We start from the raw sequence: 22,766 nt of genomic DNA on the forward strand, positions 1-22,766 counted from the left end.
TACCAATACTACTTTTTCTTTTACCCGATGATCAGTAGCAGGTTCTGCAGATGTAATCTAGAAGCTCAATTTTGGCAGGTGCTGCATTGGGGTCACATATAGAAGTCTTATGCTTTTCTACCATCTATCTTGGCATCCTGTATGAGCTCGATACAAAAGTAAAGGGTATGTTTCCAGGTTTGTTTAAGTGGGCACTCTTGTTTGCCTGCTTGAATACGTCAGCTTGGATTGCTCCTCTTTATTGTCAGCTTGAGCTCTGGCTCTTTGTTGGGATCTGATCTGGCTGCCCTCAATATGGATCTAGAAAATGTGATCTATATGATTTGCTGATTTTCCATTGATTAGTACTGCATAAATGATTTGAAGTTGTTTGTGCTGCTTCAGTTGCTGATGGTATACGGGTGGATCTTTCATGTTCAATTTGTGCAACCTTGGAGTGAAACATGAAGCTGCACCCCTCCTCCCTCTTTCTATTGCTGAGCTCGTGTCCATTGCATTGCAACTGGAAAAGATAAGGTATTTTATGCTGGGCACCCCTTTCTTGTGGCATCTAAGAAATCAATAAATGTCATGCTTTCACAGTGAAATCACAACAGTGAAAGGACATGTGTTTCTGTTCAAGTGGAAGGAAGGTGTGTGTGTGTGTGCGTGTGTGTGTGTGTGTGTGAGAGAGAGAGAGAGAGAGAGAGAGAGAGAGAGAGAGAGAGTCTATTAACGTCCACTGGAGACCAAAAGGTCTATGGGACAACAAGAAATCCTTTAGTACATCTGCTTTAGGGAGGGCACATGGCAGCTCCCAAGGAGTGCAAACACAACCCCCATTATTTAGAGTACCTACATAATAGTCTGAAAGAGTAAACAGCGATACATCAGTTTAAGACGGAGAGTCTTTTGGTTTTGATTTAAACTCTCTGATTAGGGCTACGCCTTCACGGTAAACTGCCCATTTCCCATCCTTTCCGGCAGCCCTGACTTTAGCTAATTCAGTTGCCTTATTCTTGAGTCGAGCTTGTGTAAGCTCCTCTGCTATCCATACTTTGGTACCCTTCAACTTGTAAGATTGTCAAAGAAGCTTGATCAGCATACCTTTTGACTTTAGTGCATATTAGAAGCTGGCCTGGAGTCATCATTATCCTGCTCATCATCATCCACCCATTCAATGTTGGGCAAGCTTGCTTTGATCTTTGTCAATATTTCACTATATGTGTCCTCCTCTTTGTACCAATCTTTTGGGAGTCCCCCTATTCTAATCTTCAGTGCATTATCACTCTAGCTTCGTGTTCTTTAATCTCTGCTTGAATATCAGACTTACTTGCTTTGGTGTCCACTTCCACAGCCACTTTCTTCTTAGGAGTTTGTACTTCAATGTGAACAAGATCTTTGATTGTAGAGACTAGCTGCGGGGTAGGGGGGGAATCTTTACAAGATTTTACAACCTCACCAATTACTGCTTGCTTACCAGGCCCTTCTAGAATGTGAAGTCGAGCCTTTACTTCTGCCAGTTCCAATCGTAGCTCTCTCACTGCCTGCTGTAGATAAAAAAATCTGATCTTGTTGCCCAAGGATGGGTCGTTATGAGCCTTCTTGTTGGTAATTCCGTGCATATGGAGAGGTTGTCATGGCTGCAACTGTAGAGTACCGAGTCATGATGGAGGTTGAAGGAGTTGAGGGGGACTTGGGAGGAGAGGGTAGGCCAATCCTTAATTGGCTATCGATTGAACCCCCTAGCTTAACCTAACGCTCGGGTTGGGTTGGGGGTTTAGCCCAACTCGAGGTTAGGGTTAGTGTGTTTGCTGCTAGCCGAGGCAAAGGGTTGACAAGTGGAGTGCTGCAAACGGGCTAACGGGCTGTACAGACTAGATAAGGGCTGCTGCTGATGGGCTGTACGGAGAGGTATGAGCTGCTGACGTGACATGACCGCTAGAGACCTAACATGATCCAGGGATAGAAAGACATGCTAGATGTCAAAACTAACATAGCTTGTCCCAAAAAGATGGAGAAGAGGTTTCCAGCATGTGCAAATAGCTTGAGGCATCCATTTGTCACTAGTGCACATTTTGCATGAGTACCTTAATTCTTCTCCGAGTCTCGAGCTAAATGAATGTTGGGACATGCATGAGAGTTCAGAATGGCCACCCTTTTTAGATCTGGCCACTTTGCACTCTGATTGCTCCACCAATAGGTTGAATTGATCTATAAGAAGTTTGGGTGTCAAAGGGTACTTGCAATTGCTCATAGATAAGAGGTTTGGGTGTTGAAGGGAGGACTTGAAAAATCACAAGTGAGCTGAAACTTTATCAATTTGTCTCTAAAGTTCTTCCTATAGCCTTCTTTCCTCTACTTACATCTTCACACAACCTCTTTCACACCAACATTGCATTGCTTTCTTCGTATTTGACTAGATTCCGCTCAAGGTTCATGAGAGAAGTAAATGGGCACAAAGTCAATAGCCACCTAATCGAGGATGGCTTCATTCAAGCATGAGGTTACTTGTAAATCCATCTTATGCATGGTACAGGGAGCCATAGGCTAGCTATGAACATCATCCTGCAAATTCATGATCGAGGCAAGAAATGGTGGCTACATGACATTGTTGAGATTTAAAGGTTGTGCCCAAGTAGTTTGATCTTTCGTTGTGAACATTAGCTGTTATTTGATGTTCGGTTTAGTGAGTAGAGGCTATTGCATGTTGCAAATCTCTTGCTGAAACGTTAGATCTGCATAGAGGCTTGAGAGAACCAGTTGGTTGTACAAAGACCATAGTCGGCTGATTCTCCAACAGACTATTCTATAGCATGCACAAAGAACACATGATTTGCTCATTGGTTACCCATTGCTCTTTAATGGCTTGAGAGGTGAGCCTTGGCAGTGATGGGGAAGATACAACGTAGCGAGGTGACTCAAGACCAATAGTGTATGTGAGATGTAGTAAACTTGATCCCTACCCTATCTATTCACTGCATCATAGTTGCATGCCACGGTGTAGTCACACATTGAACATGTTAGATAACACTAGGGAACTTGGTTAAATTATGAGACCTATAGACTCTTGATAGAAGTTCAAGAGTGTAGGCCATCTTCTCCCGGTCGTATTGATGCCCTTTGGGCCTTGGTATGTGCCATGTAGCTTTAGTTATTGGCACTTAGGTCACCTAGTACTTTTAGTGTCTTATGACACCTAGTACTAGTGGTACCACTAGGACACTAGGTCCTAGGGATCTCTCATATAGTACTTTGTGCTTTCATTTTCATTGTTTGCTCTTGATTCCTCTACCATGACATATACCCGTTTGTGGCATGAGAGGTTTGGACACCTCAACTTTGGGGCTTTGGTGAAGTTGTATAAGGATGGTATGATTGTTGATCTTCCCAAAATGCATATGCCTTCAAAGCATGTATGTGCACCTTGCTTGCTTGGTAAGATGCATCGTTCTGCATTTCCCAAGGATGGGTGAGTTGGTGTCTCCAAATTTAAAAAAAGCTTGCGTTGAGTCATAGGTTGCTATATCCCTACAGGATGAACATGTGAAACCATGACATTAGAAATTCAGGTATCCTGAGCCATGTCCAAGATACTTCAGCCCATACCACGGAGGGGGGTTTGTAGGCCATTCTATGGGCTATCCATAGGTGTCACTCGTTCCTTGGTATGTGCCTTGTAGGCCTAGTTATAGTCAGTTAGGTTAGTTCGTACAGTTAGTACATGTACCACTTAGGACAGTTAGGACACCTAGTCTAGTTAGGGCATTTAGCCCTAGGGTTTTGTTATGTTGTCTTTCTCATGACCCTCCACTCTCAGTTTTGCAGCAATTCATTACAGCATCTCGTTTTTTGTCTTCTCACCTCCATTTTTGAGCTTCATTGCTTGCCCTAGACTACATTAGGAACTGTGCTTTGAAGGTCCTTTTGAAAGAAAGGGGTTCAAAATTCTCACCATCCTTTTGGGAAAGCATATTTCATGATGTTCTCTTCCCAATTTTCAAGCATATCAGAGATGCAGTAATGAATATGCAAGATTCAGCTTCTGCAGATGTTTGGCTACGTGAGACATGTATACCTTCCCTACAGCTCCTTTGTAATCTGTTGGTACCTTCTACAAGTAAGTTTTGTTCTTGTTGCCTTCCTTGTTGAGCATATTGCTTGACTGTGCAACAGGACCTGACCAAGCATTGGCCTCTAATCTCTATAGGAGCTCTTACGCATCTTATGGAAGTGGGTGGTCACCACTTACATATATATATATATATATATATATATAAAAGAAGGATTGGGTCACTACTTTGGAAAGTTTTGAGAGATGCATACTATACAACACAGCCTGTTGAGCTTTTTCATTTGACTAACTTTGCAAATTGTAGCCTTGGTTACTCTAGAGAGCTTTCTACTTTTAGTTATGAAGGCAATCAAGTATCTTCAGAGAGTACATGTGATGGGAAGATCAGAGGATAGTATCACTAATGGGGATGCTGTAAAACAGATGCAGGGGTTTGAGCTTTGGGATCTAAGGATGCAAGAAAGGTGAAGTCCTAGTGAAATGGAAGCAACTGCTTTTTAGGAAGGAAAGGTGTTGAGTAGAGGTTGTTTAAAAGTCATTCTTTTTCGCAGACTGTAATCAATGCATTCCCATTGAAGAACTTCAGTTTCAGCGGACTGGGAGAGCCCGTTGAGCCTCCTGCACTGCCTTTCCTTGAAAAGAGTGCTGATGCTGGAGATCTTGATCCTCCAATTGGACAAGAAATAGTTATTCCGCCACATGTAAGGAGCAAATGCCTCACACAGATTTGTTTCTCAGGGTGCGTGACAGCCTTCAAAGAAGTTACTGTTAAGTGTCTGCATCCTACTGAGAATATCCTTATAATGGATGTTCTACTCTCCATGGTGGATTTTGCTCATACAACAGTTACAAGAACCTGCAAATAGTATTCAACAGTTTGCTAGTGACAGGTCTAACACATAATCTGATGAGACAAGAGATTGAAGCAACAAGGATCTACTTGGCAGTCCTCAATAAAACACTACCAGAACTCCGTCTTATCTCTTGGCAAAAGGCATTAGGCAATGTGCGTCATTTTTTTGCTAAGGAGGATTTTAATGATGCTGGAAGTGTGTGCAATGGGGAGGAGCAGGAGGATAGAAAGGCTGCAGAATTGTTTCATTCTGTGGGAATATTTTGAGGGAGGCAGATAGCCATGAAAGTTGTTGATGAGATTTTAGCAGCTCACCTAAGGACAATGATTTAGAAAAGAAATCTGGTCTGCATCTTGATTGGTGTGAAAGGAATACTGATTTTGAACCCTTTGCTTCTGCCCTGGAATCTGAACGCTGGCATTTCTCACCTTTTGGCTTACTTTTGCATAGATTCCTTGAGCTGCTTTGCAAAAAACCATTGGGAAGAATAGTGGTACCTGCCCCGCCATATGCAAGAAAAAGCATTGGTAGCACTCCAGGCTTCGAAGGTTATTGAAGTCGGTGTAGAAGTAGGTGACATGTGTACTAGGCAGGAGTAAGCTCGATGATTGATTGCAGCAAGTACTACTCCGTCCAAGAGTTCAGCCCACAAAGTTTTCCTTGCTATGTACATTGAAAATGCTTCCAAGATTGCATATGAGGACATGTTACTTGAAGACCCATACTTCTCTTTCATTCAAGGCCTAGCTGAAGCAGGGCTGATTTCTAGCAGGCCACTGGATGGAAATGATGACTCAAGTCTTTTTCGCCAGATTGTTGGAGATATCATAGTTAAAGAGTGTGTTAGTGCGCTGGTCGGCACTTCCTGCAAGAGGCGTTTGCACGTGTTACTCCCCAAGGACGTTTTGGAGCTCTCCATTGCTGAAATCAGGGTTTTTGAGCTGCTGCTGCATAGCCTCCTTCAACAGAGCATTTTCGGAGGTTTTCAACGCCAAGAACAAGCTTTTATTACTGCTGCTGTGTAGTCGGCCACTTGACAGCACTCTCTGTGTCACGGGGGCGTGAAATTCTAAGTACTTTAATGTACTACAAGACCGTGACAACTTTGGTTTTAAAAGTCCAAGCGTGGGCTTAATAATGTGTAATTAAACGCGGCATGGTGCCTAGCACATAAGCGTAATTAATCCCTAGGCCCAAAGGCATTCCAAGGAATTAAAAGAGTGGTTGTTGGGAAATGATGATGTGGCATTTTTAATGGGCCCCCTAGAGGGCCATGTACCTTCAGTGGTCCCCCTAGAGTTCCAGGTGGCTCTAGTGCCTTCTACATGCTCCTTTGCCATTCCTGGACCTTCCTGGGCCTTCTAAACTTCACATGTGTGGTTTTCTCTCTCATCTCCTCCCTTTGTTGAGATTTTGGACTGGTTTGTCAGCCTCCTTCAGTTGAATTCCGTTTTTCTTCATAACTCCTCACCCATTTGGATTCCTCGACTTCCGTTTGGCCCGATGGCTTCCCCTCTGCCTCCCCTTCGTAGTGATATGCTTTTCCCTCCGTGCGTTTGGTAGAACGGGCAGAGCTGAGCACTTCTTTTGCTGGTCGAATTTGCAAAAGTGGCTTTTTCTGGACCTTTTTTCTTCTACCGCCTCCTGGGCCTCTCCTCTTGCAAAGCTACAGCTTTCTGTTGAATTTCGAGTGGTCCAACGCGTTGGTTGACTGGTTTTTCTCAGTTTTGGAGGACTTTCCGGCGATGAAACTTCTCCAAAACCTTCTCAATGCATTCCTCTCTGAAGCACGCTTCTTTTGAGCCCAAGAACTCCCACTTCTTCGCGACAGAAGTGCTTCTTTTCGCATTTTTCAGTGGAATTCTTGCTGGTCGGCTCTTGTAAATGCTCTTTCTTCATGCCTTTGCACTCCTCTTTGGCTGAGAATGCAATTGGGCATTGGCTACGATGTCCTCTTGGCGATTGAGGACTTGGTTCGAGTTTTCAGGGCTTGGTGAGTTGTGATTTTGCTACTGCAATTTCTTTTTGCCATAAGCTATTGGTTGGCCTCGTGTGCCGCCTCTTTCTTGGCTCACAGGTGCCCAGGCAGTGCTACATGAGTCATTCCTTGGTTGGGTACTTTGCTGATTTTATTTTGGAGCTTTGAAAAGCTTTGTGAATGCCATTTGGAAACCACTCAAAGAGAGTGCAGCTGGGGTGCAGTGTGATTGCATTTGGACAGCCAATGGAATTGCACTCGGAAAAGAGAATGCCTTTGGGTTGAGCCTACGGGTTAAGTGCACTTATGTGATGGTGTTATATGCTTGAAAGCCTTGCGAAGGCTTAGTGAATTGGGGCTGCGTGCTCAGTTGCAGGGAAGGTCTCCCAGATGCAACTTGTAATCATTTCATTGTGAAATATAAAGAAATACCGAAAGGGGCGCCACGGTGTTTGGGCCAATCGGGTGCACTTGTCTATGTCTGTTGAGCAGGGGCATTCTAGCCTCCATCCCTTTTTCAGTGGTTTTGTTTGTGAACAAATGGGTAAATGCCAAATGGTGATCATGCAATGGTTAATGGTTGTGATATATGCTTTGTGAGCTGTAAATAAGTGCTGAAGTGATTAAAGGTTTAGTTCCACTGCCCTCTGAGTGATTAGAGGCCGGTTTCATTGGTTCCATTGCCAGGATAGAACACACTCTTTCTCAAGAGGTGGGCCTCGGTAGTTTGGTGGAAGGATATCTTTGCTGCTCTTTTTGACAGCTGAATATTACAACCATAAACATGGTGAGTACCCATGAGCAAGAGAGCTCCATAACTCCTCAAAGGAGAAGGCAAGAAAGCCTTAATGATCCAGCTAGTGTATAGCTGCAAGGAGCACAACAAATGCCTTTTGAGCAGGCCACACATGAAGCTACAACTGAGCTCAGCGGTGATACTAGTTCTAGCAGTGAGTCAGATGATGCTACTATGTTGAATGCACAGCTTGCAAGTGCAGTGACTGCTTTGACTCAGTTGGCTCAAAATTTGGCTCAGATTGTGCAAACAAATGCCAAGAAGAAGAAATCAAGAAAGCACAAGCACGGAAAGAGTGAGTACACACATGCATTAGCTTCTCATGGCGGACCGCACACTCATGCATCAGTTTCCCATGAGGGACAGCCATCAAAAATGACTCAGAAAGTGACTTCCAAGAGAGAGGAATCGCCCAAAAGAGCACTTGAGAAAGAGGTACAAAAAGTACATCCAGTGCAACAGTATGAGCAGCCAGCACAAGGCCTTGGTTTGGGTATTTCTACTCCTCAAAATAATAATGTGCAGTCCATAAATGTGGCTCAACCACCTCAGCCATATTTGAGGCAGCAACCTGAATATTTTGGTACAGATTCTATCTTTGATGCTATGTTGATTTCGCTGCCAATTGGGCATAGAAAGCAAGCCATGTATGACAATGTGGGAATGCAGCCAGGCATGCAAGCCACAGCATATGCTCCCATGCCTAATGTTCAGCCAAGCATGGCTCTCCCTAGTGAAGGGAATGCTGCAAATATACAGCCATCTTTGGGACAGCCAATATCAAATGTATATAAAGAATTTAAGGATGGTGGTTCTCATGTCAAGTTTGATACATATAATGGAGTACATGACAGGTACAAAGCCCTCACATTCCTTCAACAGTTTGATGCTGCATTTCTTGGGGGTTTGTTTACAGAAGCATCCAAGATGAGGAAGGTTGCCACATTTTTGAAAGGCAATGCACTTAAGTGGTACACTAACCTTATGCTTCATGGAGATGCACCTGCTACTTGGCTGGAATTTAAGCAAGTGTTCTCTTCTACTTGGCTTACTCCAACTTTTGAAGTTGAAGTACTTTCACACTGGCATGACTTGTCATACAAACTTTGCAAGAATCTTGATGATTACACCCAGAGGTTTTGGGATGTTTTGCTGCCATTGAGCTCTTACAGGCATGTTTCTTTGAAAGAGCAAATAGAGAGGTACTGTTGTGGATTGCCTAGTGAGCTACGTGATTATTGCATCAAAACCAAGGTGGGTTCTATGACTCAATTAATTGAGAATGCAAGGACAGCATATGCATGGATGCAGGAGAAGAATTTGGGCTTTATGGACAGCAAGAAAGAAGACAACAAACGGGCTGCCAAACACCAGGATAAGGACATCAAATCTGAAAATAAAAATTATGGCAAACGACCGTTTCAAAAGGGAGGAAAAGCCCAATTCAAAGCTGGTCAAAGGCGTGGACAGCCTAATAAACAGCCCCGTACCAAGTTATCTGATGAAGAGAAAAAGTCACTCATGGAGCAAAACAAATGTTTTATATGCAAAGGAGAGGGACACCACTCTTATGATTGCCCATTCAAGAAAAGAGACAGGTCAGATGATGATAAGAATGGTGATAAACAGGCTGATCGGAAGGGCAAAAAGCCTAAACCTTCTGCAGGACTTCTTCCAGATGTGATTGGGAGTTTGCCACATGCACATGATGAAGAGGAAATGAAAAAGACTGAGATGTGCAGAGCATGGGGAAAAATCAGAAATCAGAATTGTTTGTTTTTCTTTGATTCTGGGGCAAAGGCAAATTTCATAACTCCCGATATGGCAGGAAGGCTTAGCATCGAGCCTGAGGAAATGGGGCCATCCGGCATGTGTGATATGGCCAACCCTGAACTCAACACACCTGTCACTCCTATCATTGGCAAGTTGAGGATGCATATCTAGGGATATCAGGATGCAGAGGACCTCTACATTATGCCTTTGCCAGAGTGTGATGCTTTGCTTGGGATGCCTTGGATGTACAGGGTGGGGGCTGATGTGCAGATGAGAAACAAGAAGATTTCTTTAACTCATAGAGGCAAAAATCATGTACTTGATGTAAAGTTGAAAGGGGAGTCCATCCCTATAGTTTCAGCTTCTTGTATTTCCAATGTAATAAAGCGTCATATTTCAGCGTACTTGATTTTTGTCAAAGAGGACAGCCAACCAGTTCAGGAAGGCTCTACTCTTTCTGCTTTAGATAGAGAAAGGGCTGCTTTTATTTCAGATTTTCAGGATTGTTTCTCAGATGCACTTCCTCAAGAATTACCTCCCAAGAGGCCCGAGGATCATCAAATTGATATAATTTTAGGAAGCTCACCGCCTAATATACCTCCCTATCGTGTCAGTAAGGCACAACAGGAAGAGATAATGTCACAAGTGAAGGAACTCTTGGAAAAGGAATTAATACAGCCAAGTAATTCTCCTTACTGTTCCCCTGTGTTGCTTGTGCAAAAGAAGGATGGCAGTTGGAGAATGTGTATTGATTATAGGGCTTTGAATAAAGTCACAATTAAGAACCGTTTTCCAATTCCACGCATTGATGATATATTGGATCGGTTGGAAGGTTCCTCAATGTTCAGTCGTATTAACCTTAAAAGTGGATACCATCAGATAAGGATACGGCCTGAAGATGTCTACAAGACTGCCTTCCGCACTTCATTTGGCTTATATGAGTTCCTTGTGATGCCTTTTGGTTTGACTAATGCACCTGCCACTTTCAATAGAATGATGGACATAATTTTTAGAGCACACAGAAAGTTTGTGGGCACTTTCTTCGATGACATCATTGTGTTCTCTAAAAATGAGCAGGAGCACAGGAAACACCTCACTATTGTGTTTCAAGAGTTGAAAAGACACAAGCTATTAATAAACACTAAGAAAAGTGAGTTCTTTATGCATGAGATTCATTTTCTCGGTCATATAGTGTCAAAGGATGGAGTCAAGATGGATCCTGCAAAAGTTGAGGCCATAAGGAGTTGGCCAATTTTGAAAAATCTGCATGAAGTTAGAAGCTTTCTTGGGTTGTGTTAATACTATCGGAGGTTTATAAAGTACTTTGCAGAAATTGCTTCTCCCTTGCATGCTTTACAAAAGAAAGCTGTACCGTTTCGGTGGGGACCAAAGGAAAATGCAGCTTTTGAAGAGCTGAAGCAAAAATTGTGTTCTGAACCCGTTATTATCTTGCCAGATCTTGCAAAACCCTTCGCTGTAACTTGTGATGCATGTGGGAACAGCATAGGAGGCACTTTGATGCAGGATGGCAGAGTGGTTGCATATGAGAGTAGAGTTCTCAAAGATGCTGAATTGTACTTGCAGACATACGAGAAGGAAATGTTAGCAGTGATACATGCTTTGACCACATGGAAACATTACCTTCTTGGAGCTGATTTTTATGTGCAAATTGATCATCAGTCACTTAGATATTTTCTCACGCAGAGAAAATTATCTGAAAAGCACATGAGATGGGCTAACTTCCTCTCAATGTTTCATTTTCAAATTGTACATGTGCCGGGTAACAAAAATGTCGTGGCTGATGCACATTCCAGGAAACCACAGCTTGAAGCAGTCTCCAAGAAACCCAGTGTTTCAGCAGTGAGCATTGCTTACAACAATGTGTTAGATGTGATGAAAGATCAATATGTTAATGATGCTGATTTTTCAACTATTTATGAACAGCTTTTTGATGGTCAAAGGCATGATCACTATATGTTAAAAGAGGGTTTCATTTTGATGCATGGACGACTCTGTGTCACTGATCAGATGCGACAGAAAGTCATAATGGAAAGTCATGCTCCTCCATATGCAGGACATAGGGGAATTACAGCAACAATTACAGCAGTGGAGCAATACTTTTATTGGCCATTTTTGAGGAAAGATGTGGAAGAATATGTGAGAACATGCATGGTTTGTCATAAAGTAAAGTTTGACAGGCAGAAGGCACCTGGGTTGTTACACCCTTTGCCAATTCCGGATAGACCATGGCAAAGCATAGCTATGGATTTTGTGTTTGATCTTCCACGTACTCCTACTGGACATGATGGATTGTGGACAATAATTTGCAGGTTTAGCAAACAAGCCCACTTTGTGCCAGTAAGAAAGAAAATTACAGCAGATCAAATGGCCAAATTGTTTTTGCAGCATGTCTTCAAGTATCATGGGATGCTTGAATCCATAATCAGTGATAGAGATCCGAGGATGACCAGCCTCTTTTGGAGAGGACTGTTTGAAAATATGGGCACTACGCTGAATTTTTCGTCATCTTTTCACCCTCAGTCTGATGGACAATCGGAGCAGGAAAACTCTACCATCTTGGATATGTTTAAATGCTATGTCTCAGACCACAAAAGCAAATGGGAGCATTATTTGCCTTTGTTGGAATATGCTTACAATAATACGGTGCACACATCCACAGGTAAAGCACCTTTTGAAATAGTGGAAGGTGCCAGGAAGATACCTCCCATTTTGCATACAAAAGAGAAAATCTTCGAAGCTGATCGTTTTGTGGAAAGCCTTGAAGAGGCTTACAAGAAGATCAAATATGCCTTGCAAAGAAGTCAAGACAAGCAGAAAAGAGCAGCAGATAAGCACCGCAGGGAATTGGTATTCACAGAAGGTGATTGGGTTTTGCTGCGTTTTCAGAAGGCAAGGCTGAAAAATAAGAAAGGCAAGGAAAGGTTGTACACAAAGCTGAACATGCGTTACTATGGTCCTTTCCAGGTTTCTGAAAAGATAAACGAGGTAGCTTACAGGCTGAAGTTGCCTCCGCATTGGAAGATACATAATGCCTTTCATGTGAGCTTATTAAAGCAATATCATGGAGATATTCCCGAGGATGTACCTGATGAGGTGCAGCCTGAAGTGGAAGAACAGGATGAACTTCTGGTCCCAGAGCAGATTCTGACACACAGAGATAGAAAGCTCAAGGGTAAAGTTATCCGTCGCTACTTGGTAAAATTTCAAAATTACCCATCACTTGATGCGAAATGGATGGAGGAAGGTGAACTGGCAGATTCACCTGGGATATTGCAGCTTTACCTTGATGCTTTCCAATTAGAGCCGACTGCGGTCCGGGCTCCTACAGGTAGTTCAGCAGAGCGAGCGTCTGGAGCATTACCTGATGTTTGAGAGGGGGGTAGCACCTCCACTCCCTCAGTACAGACGGGCTCACTATGATTTCATGAGGTCGCTTGATGACACTGTATGTTTCATCCGAGATACTGAGCTGACAGTATTTCTGCTGTGAGACTTCATGATAATGATGCATCTTGACTATTGATCGCCGAGGATCACATAGATTTTGAGCAGTATATATGGATGGATGCATGCCTCTCCTAGCCATATTTTCACTATCTCTGTATACTATAGCTACGGCTTTCTTGTATACTCTTTTATGCTATATTTCATGCTCGCTCCTGTGTTTTGGGGCAGCAAACTGTGGTTTGCTGTTTCAAGAGAGGGGTATGTCACGGGGGCGTGAAATTCTAAGTACTTTAATGTACTACAAGACCGTGACAACTTTGGTTTTCAAAGTCCAAGCGTGGGCTTAATAATGTGTAATTAAACGCGGCATGGTGCCTAGCACATAAGCGTAATTAATCCCTAGGCCCAAAGGCATTCCAAGGAATTAAAAGAGTGGTTGTTGGGAAATGATGATGTGGCATTTTTAATGGGCCCCCTAGAGGGCCATGTACCTTCAGTGGTCCCCCTAGAGTTCCAGGTGGCTCTAGTGCCTTCTACATGCTCCTTTGCCATTCCTGGACCTTCCTGGGCCTTCTAAACTTCACATGTGTGGTTTTCTCTCTCATCTCCTCCCTTTGTTGAGATTTTGGACTGGTTTTTCAGCCTCCTTCAGTTGAATTCCGTTTTTCTTCATAACTCCTCACCCGTTTGGATTCCTCGACTTCCGTTTGGCCCGATGGCTTCCCCTCTGCCTCCCCTTCGTAGTGATATGCTTTTCCCTCCGTGCATTTGGTAGAACGGGCAGAGCTGAGCACTTCTTTTGCTGGTCGAATTTGCAAAAGTGGCTTTTTCTGGACCTTTTTTCTTCTACCGCCTCCTGGGCCTCTCCTCTTGCAAAGCTACAGCTTTCTGTTGAATTTCGAGTGGTCCGACGCGTTGGTTGACTGGTTTTTCTCAGTTTTGGAGGACTTTCCGGCGATGAAACTTCTCCAAAACCTTCTCAATGCATTCCTCTCTGAAGCACGCTTCTTTTGAGCCCAAGAACTCCCACTTCTTTGCGACAGAAGTGCTTCTTTTCGCATTTTTCAGTGGAATTCTTGCTGGTCGGCTCTTGTAAATGCTCTTTCTTCATGCCTTTGCACTCCTCTTTGGCTGAGAATGCAATTGGGCATTGGCTACTATGTCCTCTTGGCGATTGAGGACTTGGTTCGAGTTTTCAGGGCTTGGTGAGTTGTGATTTTGCTACTGCAATTTCTTTTTGCCATAAGCTATTGGTTGGCCTCGTGTGCCGCCTCTTTCTTGGCTCACAGGTGCCCAGGCAGTGCTACTTGAGTCATTCCTTGGTTGGGTACTTTGCTGATTTTATTTTGGAGCTTTGAAAAGCTTTGTGAATGCCATCTGGAAACCACTCAAAGAGAGTGCAGCTGGGGTGCAGTGTAATTGCATCTGGACAGCCAATGGAATTGCACTCGGAAAAGAGAATGCCTTTGGGTTGAGCCTACGGGTTAAGTGCACTTATGTGATGGTGTTATATGCTTGAAAGCCTTGCGAAGGCTTAGTGAATTGGGGCTGCGTGCTCAGTTGCAGGGAAGGTCTCCCAGATGCAACTTGTAATCATTTCACTGTGAAATATAAAGAAATACCGAAAGGGGCGCCACGGTGTTTGGGGCCAATCGGGTGCACTTGTCTATGTCTGTTGAGCAGGGGCATTCTAGCCTCCATCCCTTTTTCAGTGGTTTTGTTTGTGAACAAATGGGTAAATGCCAAATGGTGATCATGCAATGGTTAATGGTTGTGATATATGCTTTGTGAGCTGTAAATAAGTGCTGAAGTGATTAAAGGTTTAGTTCCACTGCCCTCTGAGTGATTAGAGGCCGGTTTCACTCTGCAGCATTTTGAGTCATTTGAGGGCCTTTTTGAGCAGTCTTTGGCTTCCAGCACATCTACTACAGCCGATTTTAAGACTAGTGTCCTGCTACACATTTCGGAGCTGTCCTAGGGAGCCGCCCTGCACATTGATGACCAGCGTTTGCAATTTGGGGTGCCCTAGTGATCTGCTTTGCAGATTTTTTACCTGCTACAGCACTTTAGGCAGTTCTCTCGACCATAAGGACTCCTTTCGTGGCTGCTGTCCACTCTCACAGAGCTATTTTCAATCATGACCTCTTTGTCTTCAAGTTCTATCCTCGTGGAGAAGTTTAGGGGGGAAGGTTTTCTCACATGGCAAACCAAAATGCAGCTTCTCCTTATGCGTGAAGGAGTTTGGGATGTTTAGGATGACCAGGTTGAGTTACTTGATCAACAACACCAAAAGATTTGGAAGCAGCAAAATGCTATGGCCATTGCTCCCATTGGTCTTTGCTTAGCTGACTCTCTCATCCATCATGTGGATTTCAAGTCAACAGCTAAGCAGATTTGGAGTCGCCTCAAGACCTTCTTTGGTAATAAAATCACCAACTCTATAAAGTCTTTTTGAAGCTCAAATTTTATGATCTGAAAATGGAAGAGAGTGATGAGTTGAGTGATCATCTAGCCCGGTTTCAATCTCTTGTTCAACAACTCTCAAGTTTGAAGGGTGTCCCTAATGATGAAGACAAGATGGCTGTCCTTATGAAGAGTATGCATGGGATTTCTCTCTTTGAGCACACTCTTAAGATCCTCCGTCTTGCCACTGCCACGTTTGAGAAGGATCGTCGCAATAAGGAAGCCGCTCTTGCCTCTCCTATTGATCATGCATTTGTTTCCACAAGCAAATGGAAGACCAACAAGAACATTATGTGCAGGGTTTGCAAGAGGAAAGGATACATTGAAGCCCATTGCTTCAAGAAGAAAGCATAGGATCAAGAGAAGCATCATGCCGATCTTCTGGCTGAAGACGAAGTTGAACTTGAAGAGCCTCCGGAGGAGATACATGCAGCTACAACAAAGGTTCATGGCCTCTCTCTTGACGACGAGGATCCATTTGACCAAGGTTGGGCTTTCTAGGCCCCTATGCTATGTGTGTTTATGTTGAGTCAAATAAAGGCTCTCAGCCTTGAGTTGTCCCTCTAAATTGAATGTATTTGGAGTCAACAAGAGATACTCTGCCTTGATACTGAGGTGACCTCACCTTGGCCAATTCTTTTCACGGGATAAGATGCATTGTTGGCACATGTCACCGTGCCGTGGAGCAGCCCCCAAACACTGAAAGAGAGGTCTGCAGGAAGTGATATGCTTAGAAGCACCACTATTAGAGTACCAATCTGAATGAGTATTTGAGACAAACAAGGCTGTAGCATTCTTCTCTAGATGGTAATGGCATGTCACAACAAATGCCCACTCATCATGAGCAATGTTTGCTGCCTCATGAGCATGTTCAGGGGCAGCAGAGGCATTTGTGACTGTTTGCTATATTTTCTTCTCTAGAGCTCTGTGCTTGCGACATTCAGAGATGTCATGACGTCGCTTCCTGCAATAATTACAGTGCTTGTCCTCCCATCTGACGGGGCAGAAGTTGATGAAGGTCCAGATTTCTTGGGCTTGCTGAAATTCTTGCCCCCTTTGCCCCTGCCTCTATGATCTATAGCAAAGGCCTGATCTGCATGAATGGGGGCTGCCCTGATTGGTGCAGCTCTGCTCCTCTTGCAGGAGAAGGGAAACAAGCTGATTGAAGCTTTAGTAGTTGGGGCCACTAGCCTCAATGTCATAGCGAATTGCTGGTACGAGGTCAGGCAGCCCATCAAGTGTCGTAAACAGTTCTTGTGAATCTGGCACATTCTCTTCAACATTGATGTGCTGCTCTCTAAAATCCTTAATTTTGGTGAGATAGGCATCTATTCCTTCGTTCATCTTAGCTATATCCAGTTACCTGCGTAACTAGGCAACTTGGGCCTCATTGCGAACTGGCCAAAGTATTCCATGCATTGTTGGCTGCCTTGCAAGACCAAATGTGAGGTATAACCTCCCTCTTGCTATTCATAGCAATCACTGCATGTGCCTGTGCATCTCTTTGACCTAAATGAATCTGTTTGGATGCTGGAGGGTTTGCGGGAGGCAATGAGGCAGTATGGTAGATGAACCAGAAGTGGTAGAAGTGGCTGTGGTGGCAGCATGTGCTTGCGATGAAGAGATAGGTCTAGTCTCTGATCCATTGACAATACCCCAAAAATTGTGGGATACCAACAGGTGGCACACCAAGTATGACCACATGGGATAGTTGGTACCATCAAGCTTGTCTTCATGGGCAAGCATTCCAAGAGATTGCTGGTGATCCATTGCAAATAAATATCCCCAAAAGAGAAGAGTGCCCTGCAAATGTCAAAACCTCAAGGTTATAATGCAATGTGTTGGCTGCTCCAAAGCTTCTTGCAAATCTGCAAATGCCAACCAAAAATGACAGCAAATGTCAAGTAGTTTGCTCAAACACTGAGCAAAATATACAAGCTGTCCCCAAAAAGTGACTTGCAAAAAATATATTTCCAATCAAAGGAGTCCCTCTCCTGCAAATAGCTGTCTAGCAAATGACCAGCCCAAATCAAAGGGCAAATGTTTGCAAATCTGTCCAATGCAATAGCTGAATCTGTCCCAAATGGTGGCTGAATGCCACAAATTTGAATGGCACAAATCAAGGGGAAATGCAAATAGAACCCAAATTTGGTTGTAGGTCACTGCAAATTTCAGCAGATTTGGCAAAGGCCCCAATTGCCAAAAAGAGGACAAATGCAAAAATGCTCCAAATTTCACTGCAAAATTGCAAATGTGACCCAATGTCCTGCAAATTCTAGCCCGGTAGCTAGCTGTGGAAAAGAAATCTCTTTGAGTTGGGATTACTTCAGTCCGGAAGAAGGCATCATAGGAAATATCTGGATTCATTGATAATGATAAAATACATCCAAATGTTTGGCCTGCTCTTGCAGCTAATCTTTCTGCCGAAGAAAGAAGTATTGTACTGTTGGCATTTGGTTGCTTAGCTGAAGCCTTGGACAGATATGACCATTATCTAACTGCGTGTAGTTGCTGAAACTTCATCTATTCTAACTACTGGTTTCATTTCTTCATTTTTGTTGTTGTAATTCCTTGTTACTGCCCCTAGGAAATTTGTCCTCAAATTTCCTCTGGGCAGGTCAAATTATTTGAACTATAACAAAGGTCAATTTATTTAGCAAACTTTTAGCCTAAGCAACCTTTCAATGGCGCATCTCCCTATTCGCATCTGCGACTCTTTCAATTAATTAATTGATGTATCTTCCCTCTCGATCCGAATTACGCTAATGTATCTCCTCTAATTGTTTTAATGAATTTGATTAAGGTACCCCGCATAGGCCTCCTCGTTGCCCTACAGGCTTCCGCCTCCTCTCCTCACCATCCCCTGCCGAAATTCGCCTTTGGCTTCTGCCTCCTTTCCCTAGCCTTTCGCCTTACCTTCCCTTCCGCCTCCTCTCGCTTTGCTTTCGCTTCCTCTACACCATCCCCCGGCTTTCACCTCTCCTTCTCTTCCACCTCCTCTCACCTTCCTTTCGCCTCACCATCCCTTGGCTTTTGCATCCTCTTCACCTCCGTTGGCTGCCTATCTTTCCCCTCCGTTGGCTTATGCCTCCTCTTGCCTCGCCATCTGCTGGCTTCCACCTACTCTCCCCTTGCTTTCCCTCCCCTTCCGCCTCCTTGCTCTTGCCTTGCCATCTGCTGGCTTCCACCTGATCTCTCCTTGCTTTCCCTCCCCTTCCCCCTCGACACGGCTTCTCCACTCTACCATCTCTTTCCTCCCTCCCTCCCCCCACCCCTTTGCAATTCACTGCGCTCCACTCGCACCTTTCACGTGCCCATCAGCCGACTGAAGGCATTGATATGGAGCCCCTCACAAGCCATGGATTCCCTCAAGGCTTCCAGGTGCTTTTCTAATGATTTGCTAATGGATTACCTCTTGTGTTGTCCTTTCACTACTAGCTGCTAGCTCTAGGGCTAATTTAGCCAATGATTAGGGCTACATGAGCTAGGCTATGTGTTGGCTTAGCTACACCAAATAGGTGGAAATCTCCTTACTCTACTATTTGTATGCAAATGATGTGGTGCTACTTGCAAAGATAGCACCAAATGGTGATGTCATATAGAGGGCATCAAATCAAGGAGATAAATGCAGGTTGAACCGAAAGAGAAAACAGCCTTCCCAAGCTTGTTTACAAAACTTCCTTCAAGATGGATTATGAATGAGCAAAAAATCTCAAATCAACCAATGACGATATCATTCCTTAACTATGTTAGTAAGGGGACACACAAGGAGAGACCTATGTATTTTTGTATATGCATACGCATGTGCGTGCATGCCTCATGAGAGAGAGAGAGAGAGAGAGAGAGATTCTAAGAAGAGAGAGAGAGAGAGAGAGAGAGAGAGAGAGAGATTCTAAGAAGTCTTATATTGTAAAAATTTTTGAAGTCAGGGACAAGGAAGAGGTGGTGATGTGGCAGATAACACAATAGGTGGCCTTTGGATATGGCTTTAAGTAAATTGTTGCCATGGCACTCACCTTATTGTGTACTTGGATAGAATGGTGGAATGGCAGTGTGAAAAAAAAGTTTGAGTTTCAAAGTTTGGGAGTCACTTCAAAGTGATCATTGACTCTCCATTGAACATGTTTTGAAGCTCAGAATTCCTTTATTTGTAGGAATTAATTCACTCAAAAAGGTTACAAACTAGGTAGCTTATCAGTGTATGAAAAGTGTTTTATGATAGTCGATGCCTAGGATGATTCATCTATAAGGACACTTGAACCTTGATTTTATGATATATGAGGTTTGATGATAAGAGATGCAATTAACCATGTAAGGAAGTTCCAGGGTAGATAGTCTTCTAGAGGATTTCATCTCTTTATTTGAGATATCTCTAGAGGAATTCATCTCTTTATTTGAGATATACTCGTTATTTTAGTCCAATTTGGAAATTCAACAAACAGAGGCATAGGCTTGTTTAAGTTTACATAGAATACTTTTGCCATCGATTTCTTTGGCTTGTCTTAGACAATCCTTAATGGTAGTGTTGCAAACACTAAAGAAGAGTTGCAATGCTTAAAAGCAACGAGTATTTAATCTTTAGTATTGTTGTTCTTAGGCATTGAGGGCCAAAAATGGTTTAATAAAGTTCCGTCCTGTGGCAAAGCAAGGAGCAATAAAAGTATCTGAAAAGTGATTGTTAGGAAAATACGTCATGTGCTTAAATGTTAGTCACATGTCATGATTTAGAATTAAGAGAAACCTCACAAGAACAAGCCTATTGCTTATAAGCTCAATGCATCTTTTTGTTGTTTTTGTTTGTGTCTAGGGTGTTAAAACCTAATACTTGAATAAGAATTAATATTTGCTATTCCTAAACTAGAATCAACTCTTGTACAAAGATTACCTAACTCCAATAAGTAACATTCACACATTTGTATTCAAACCTCTTCGATAGTAGAAACACAGACTCATGTATGTAAACCTTGTAAAATTTTCTCAGTGAAGTGATAACTTGATTTAACAACTTTGAAGCTTTGTAACAAACATGTTTATTGTATGGAGTATATATTGATGACACATATGCCAAGCTTTTCTAGATATTGTTGATAGCCTCTATGACTTCAATTTGCACTCGCCACACTGAAAATAGGCACTCTTTCAAAGTGTTGGCATTCATGTTGGGCAAGGTAGGTTGCTCTTTAACAAGCGTGGTTGCAAGAATTGGATCAAAACAGGAGAAAAGTTTAACTGCTAAACAAACCCTGAAAATGCTTGGTCCTTCATATGCTTATACTTCCATTGTAATTACACATTCTATCCCTTTTTCCAAGATGCTTATGAATCCATGCTTACATATATTATTACTAATTTCTTTCTTTGGGGCTTGTAAATGTTGGAGGGCATGCATAAAGAATGTCTCTTGGCTAACGAAAAGTTAACTTAAGAGATGATAATAACTTGAGGGGCTCATCATGAATTATTAAAACACTTTTTTGCAAAGCAAGAAAGACGAAATTGGAGAAATGTCATAAAGTGCTCAAGCACTATCTCTCAATTTGATCAATCTAAGAATCTATACGCTTTGGGGATTAAAAGGTAGAGATTATTGTTGGAGGGCTTTACATAAGATTATCAGCTATGAGAAGGCTCTAGTGCGGTGAGAGTTTGAAGATAGATTGTGAGGTTCAAGGGTGAATGTGAAAGAAAAGAATAAGATCATAAACATAAGGGATTAGAAAAGCAAAATGAAATTTCCAAGGACATCTTAGATGGCTTTGGTTAATAAATTTTGCTAGCATTGTTCGTGTGTAGTCCGGTGGTGACTTACGTGTCATGGGGATCTTGAAGGAATGCCGATGGAGCCTCTTACTCCAAGCTACTCCTTGTGGGAGCTATGCAAGCATGAACAGTCCATTTGTGTCACCCAAAGTTGTAATAGCGAATCCACGAGAGAAGAGGGGGGAAAAGGGAAGAAGAGAGGCACAAGAAGGAAAAGGGGGATGAATAAAGGCAAGAAGTAAGAACAATACAAGACAACTCTTGAAAAAGAGAGCTTTTATTCCTATAAACTTGCAAAGACCAAAGTCAACTATTTGGCCTTTCATACATGCCATCTTTTGAAGCGAGGGCTAACCCTATTCTCTTTATATCAGTCTCTTTTCTCATTCTTTACAATTATCTTGGGCCCATTTAGCTCCAAGGCACGATGCTAGCTCTATGGACTTGCCACTATCCGTTTACCAATTGGCGCCTCTATATTGTTAACAAAATCAGTTAACATGTCCCCTTTCAGCTCTCTAGCTAGTTCCATGGATCGTGCAAAGGTCATGGTGGTTGGAGAGTTGTCCGTGAAGATTTTTCCTTTTGGGCCCTGATGAAACCTTCCTTGGTTGCGTTCCTTCGTAGGGCTTCAGTGGATATTTTGTTGTGGAATTATTGCTGGGAGGGTGGATATTTTGTCTAGTAATGTGTTGGTTCTAGGACTAGATTTCACTATAATTGGCATGGCATGGCATGGCATGAGTCATTGCATTGGCTAGACCTTGGGTGGATGGATTGGAGCTGAGTCCTTGTGACCTTTCAAAGAAGAAGAAGAAAAGGAAAAATCTAAGAAGGATCCTAGTGGTGTTAGTGTTAGCGGCGTAAGTAATTGGGTTTTTTATGCTCCTCCTTAAGTCTCATATTTGATTTGAGAGGGACTTATATACTCATTAGACTATGTCTTTGACATGCCATGTTTGTGCATCTAGAGTTGCTTTTTTGCATAGAGCTTTTTTGGAGATTACCTTTCATTGAGGGATTTGCTTGGAAGTTTCCTTGAGTCCAATACGGTTGTGGCGCAATCTGGAGCTCTGTTTGAATGAGTCATCAAATCTAAAAGAGTCTAATAATACACCAAAATAAACTTGTAAAATGAGGACCATGGATGAAGAGGTTTATAGCATCATGGATTCTTGTGTTAAAATTGATATTACAATATTAGTGTTAAGCAACAAAAAGAATAAGAAAAAGAAAAAATTAAAAGAAGAGGGAGATTTGGCATTGGCTCATGGAGGGTAGGATTAGTAAATGAAAGGGAAAACAACTTTCAGGGTCTCAAGAAACTCATCCAGACCTACTTTGATGTCATCAAATCTACCTTGCAATCAAACTCATCCCTTAGAGATGTGGAGCAATGCTTGGGATATCTGGGGTTGATATGTCTTTGACTTCCTAGACCTTGATGAAGTAAATAGGGTTGCATACCCTTTGTTGGTGAGGAGCTTCTTGCCATAGTAGCAACGTGTCCTTAAGGTCTTTAGTACTCGTCACAATAGGTTCTTGTGGGTCTACTGCTATCGAGTTGGACTGAATGCCATACTGAAGGAGTGGTTTAGTATTTCCTTGTGGGAAGACCCA

The 22,766-nt window shown here is 42.8% G+C and overlaps 1 protein-coding gene across 4 annotated transcripts in view; it reads left to right on the forward strand.

Annotated features, from left to right (window-relative positions):
* LOC147905149 (uncharacterized) overlaps window positions 1-19,851 on the forward strand; it is a 96,884-nt gene extending 77,033 nt beyond the window's left edge. Inside the window, exons 6-8 of one of the 4 annotated variants that reach the window (XM_087390510.1) lie at window positions 79-187; window positions 385-516; window positions 19,316-19,851. The gene's annotated coding sequence lies outside the window, so the exon portion shown is untranslated. Of the gene's footprint in view, window positions 1-78; window positions 188-384; window positions 517-19,311 lie in introns of all 4 variants that reach the window. The other 3 variants (XM_087390517.1, XM_087390502.1, XM_087390493.1) reach the window with 3 other exon arrangements.
* The last annotated feature ends 2,915 nt before the right edge of the window (window positions 19,852-22,766 follow it).

The sequence above is a fragment of the Dipteris shenzhenensis genome, chromosome 2, assembly GCF_047967505.1.
Source record: "Dipteris shenzhenensis isolate YYH24624 ecotype China chromosome 2, Dip_SZ_1.0, whole genome shotgun sequence".
Classification (NCBI taxonomy): domain Eukaryota; kingdom Viridiplantae; phylum Streptophyta; class Polypodiopsida; order Gleicheniales; family Dipteridaceae; genus Dipteris; species Dipteris shenzhenensis.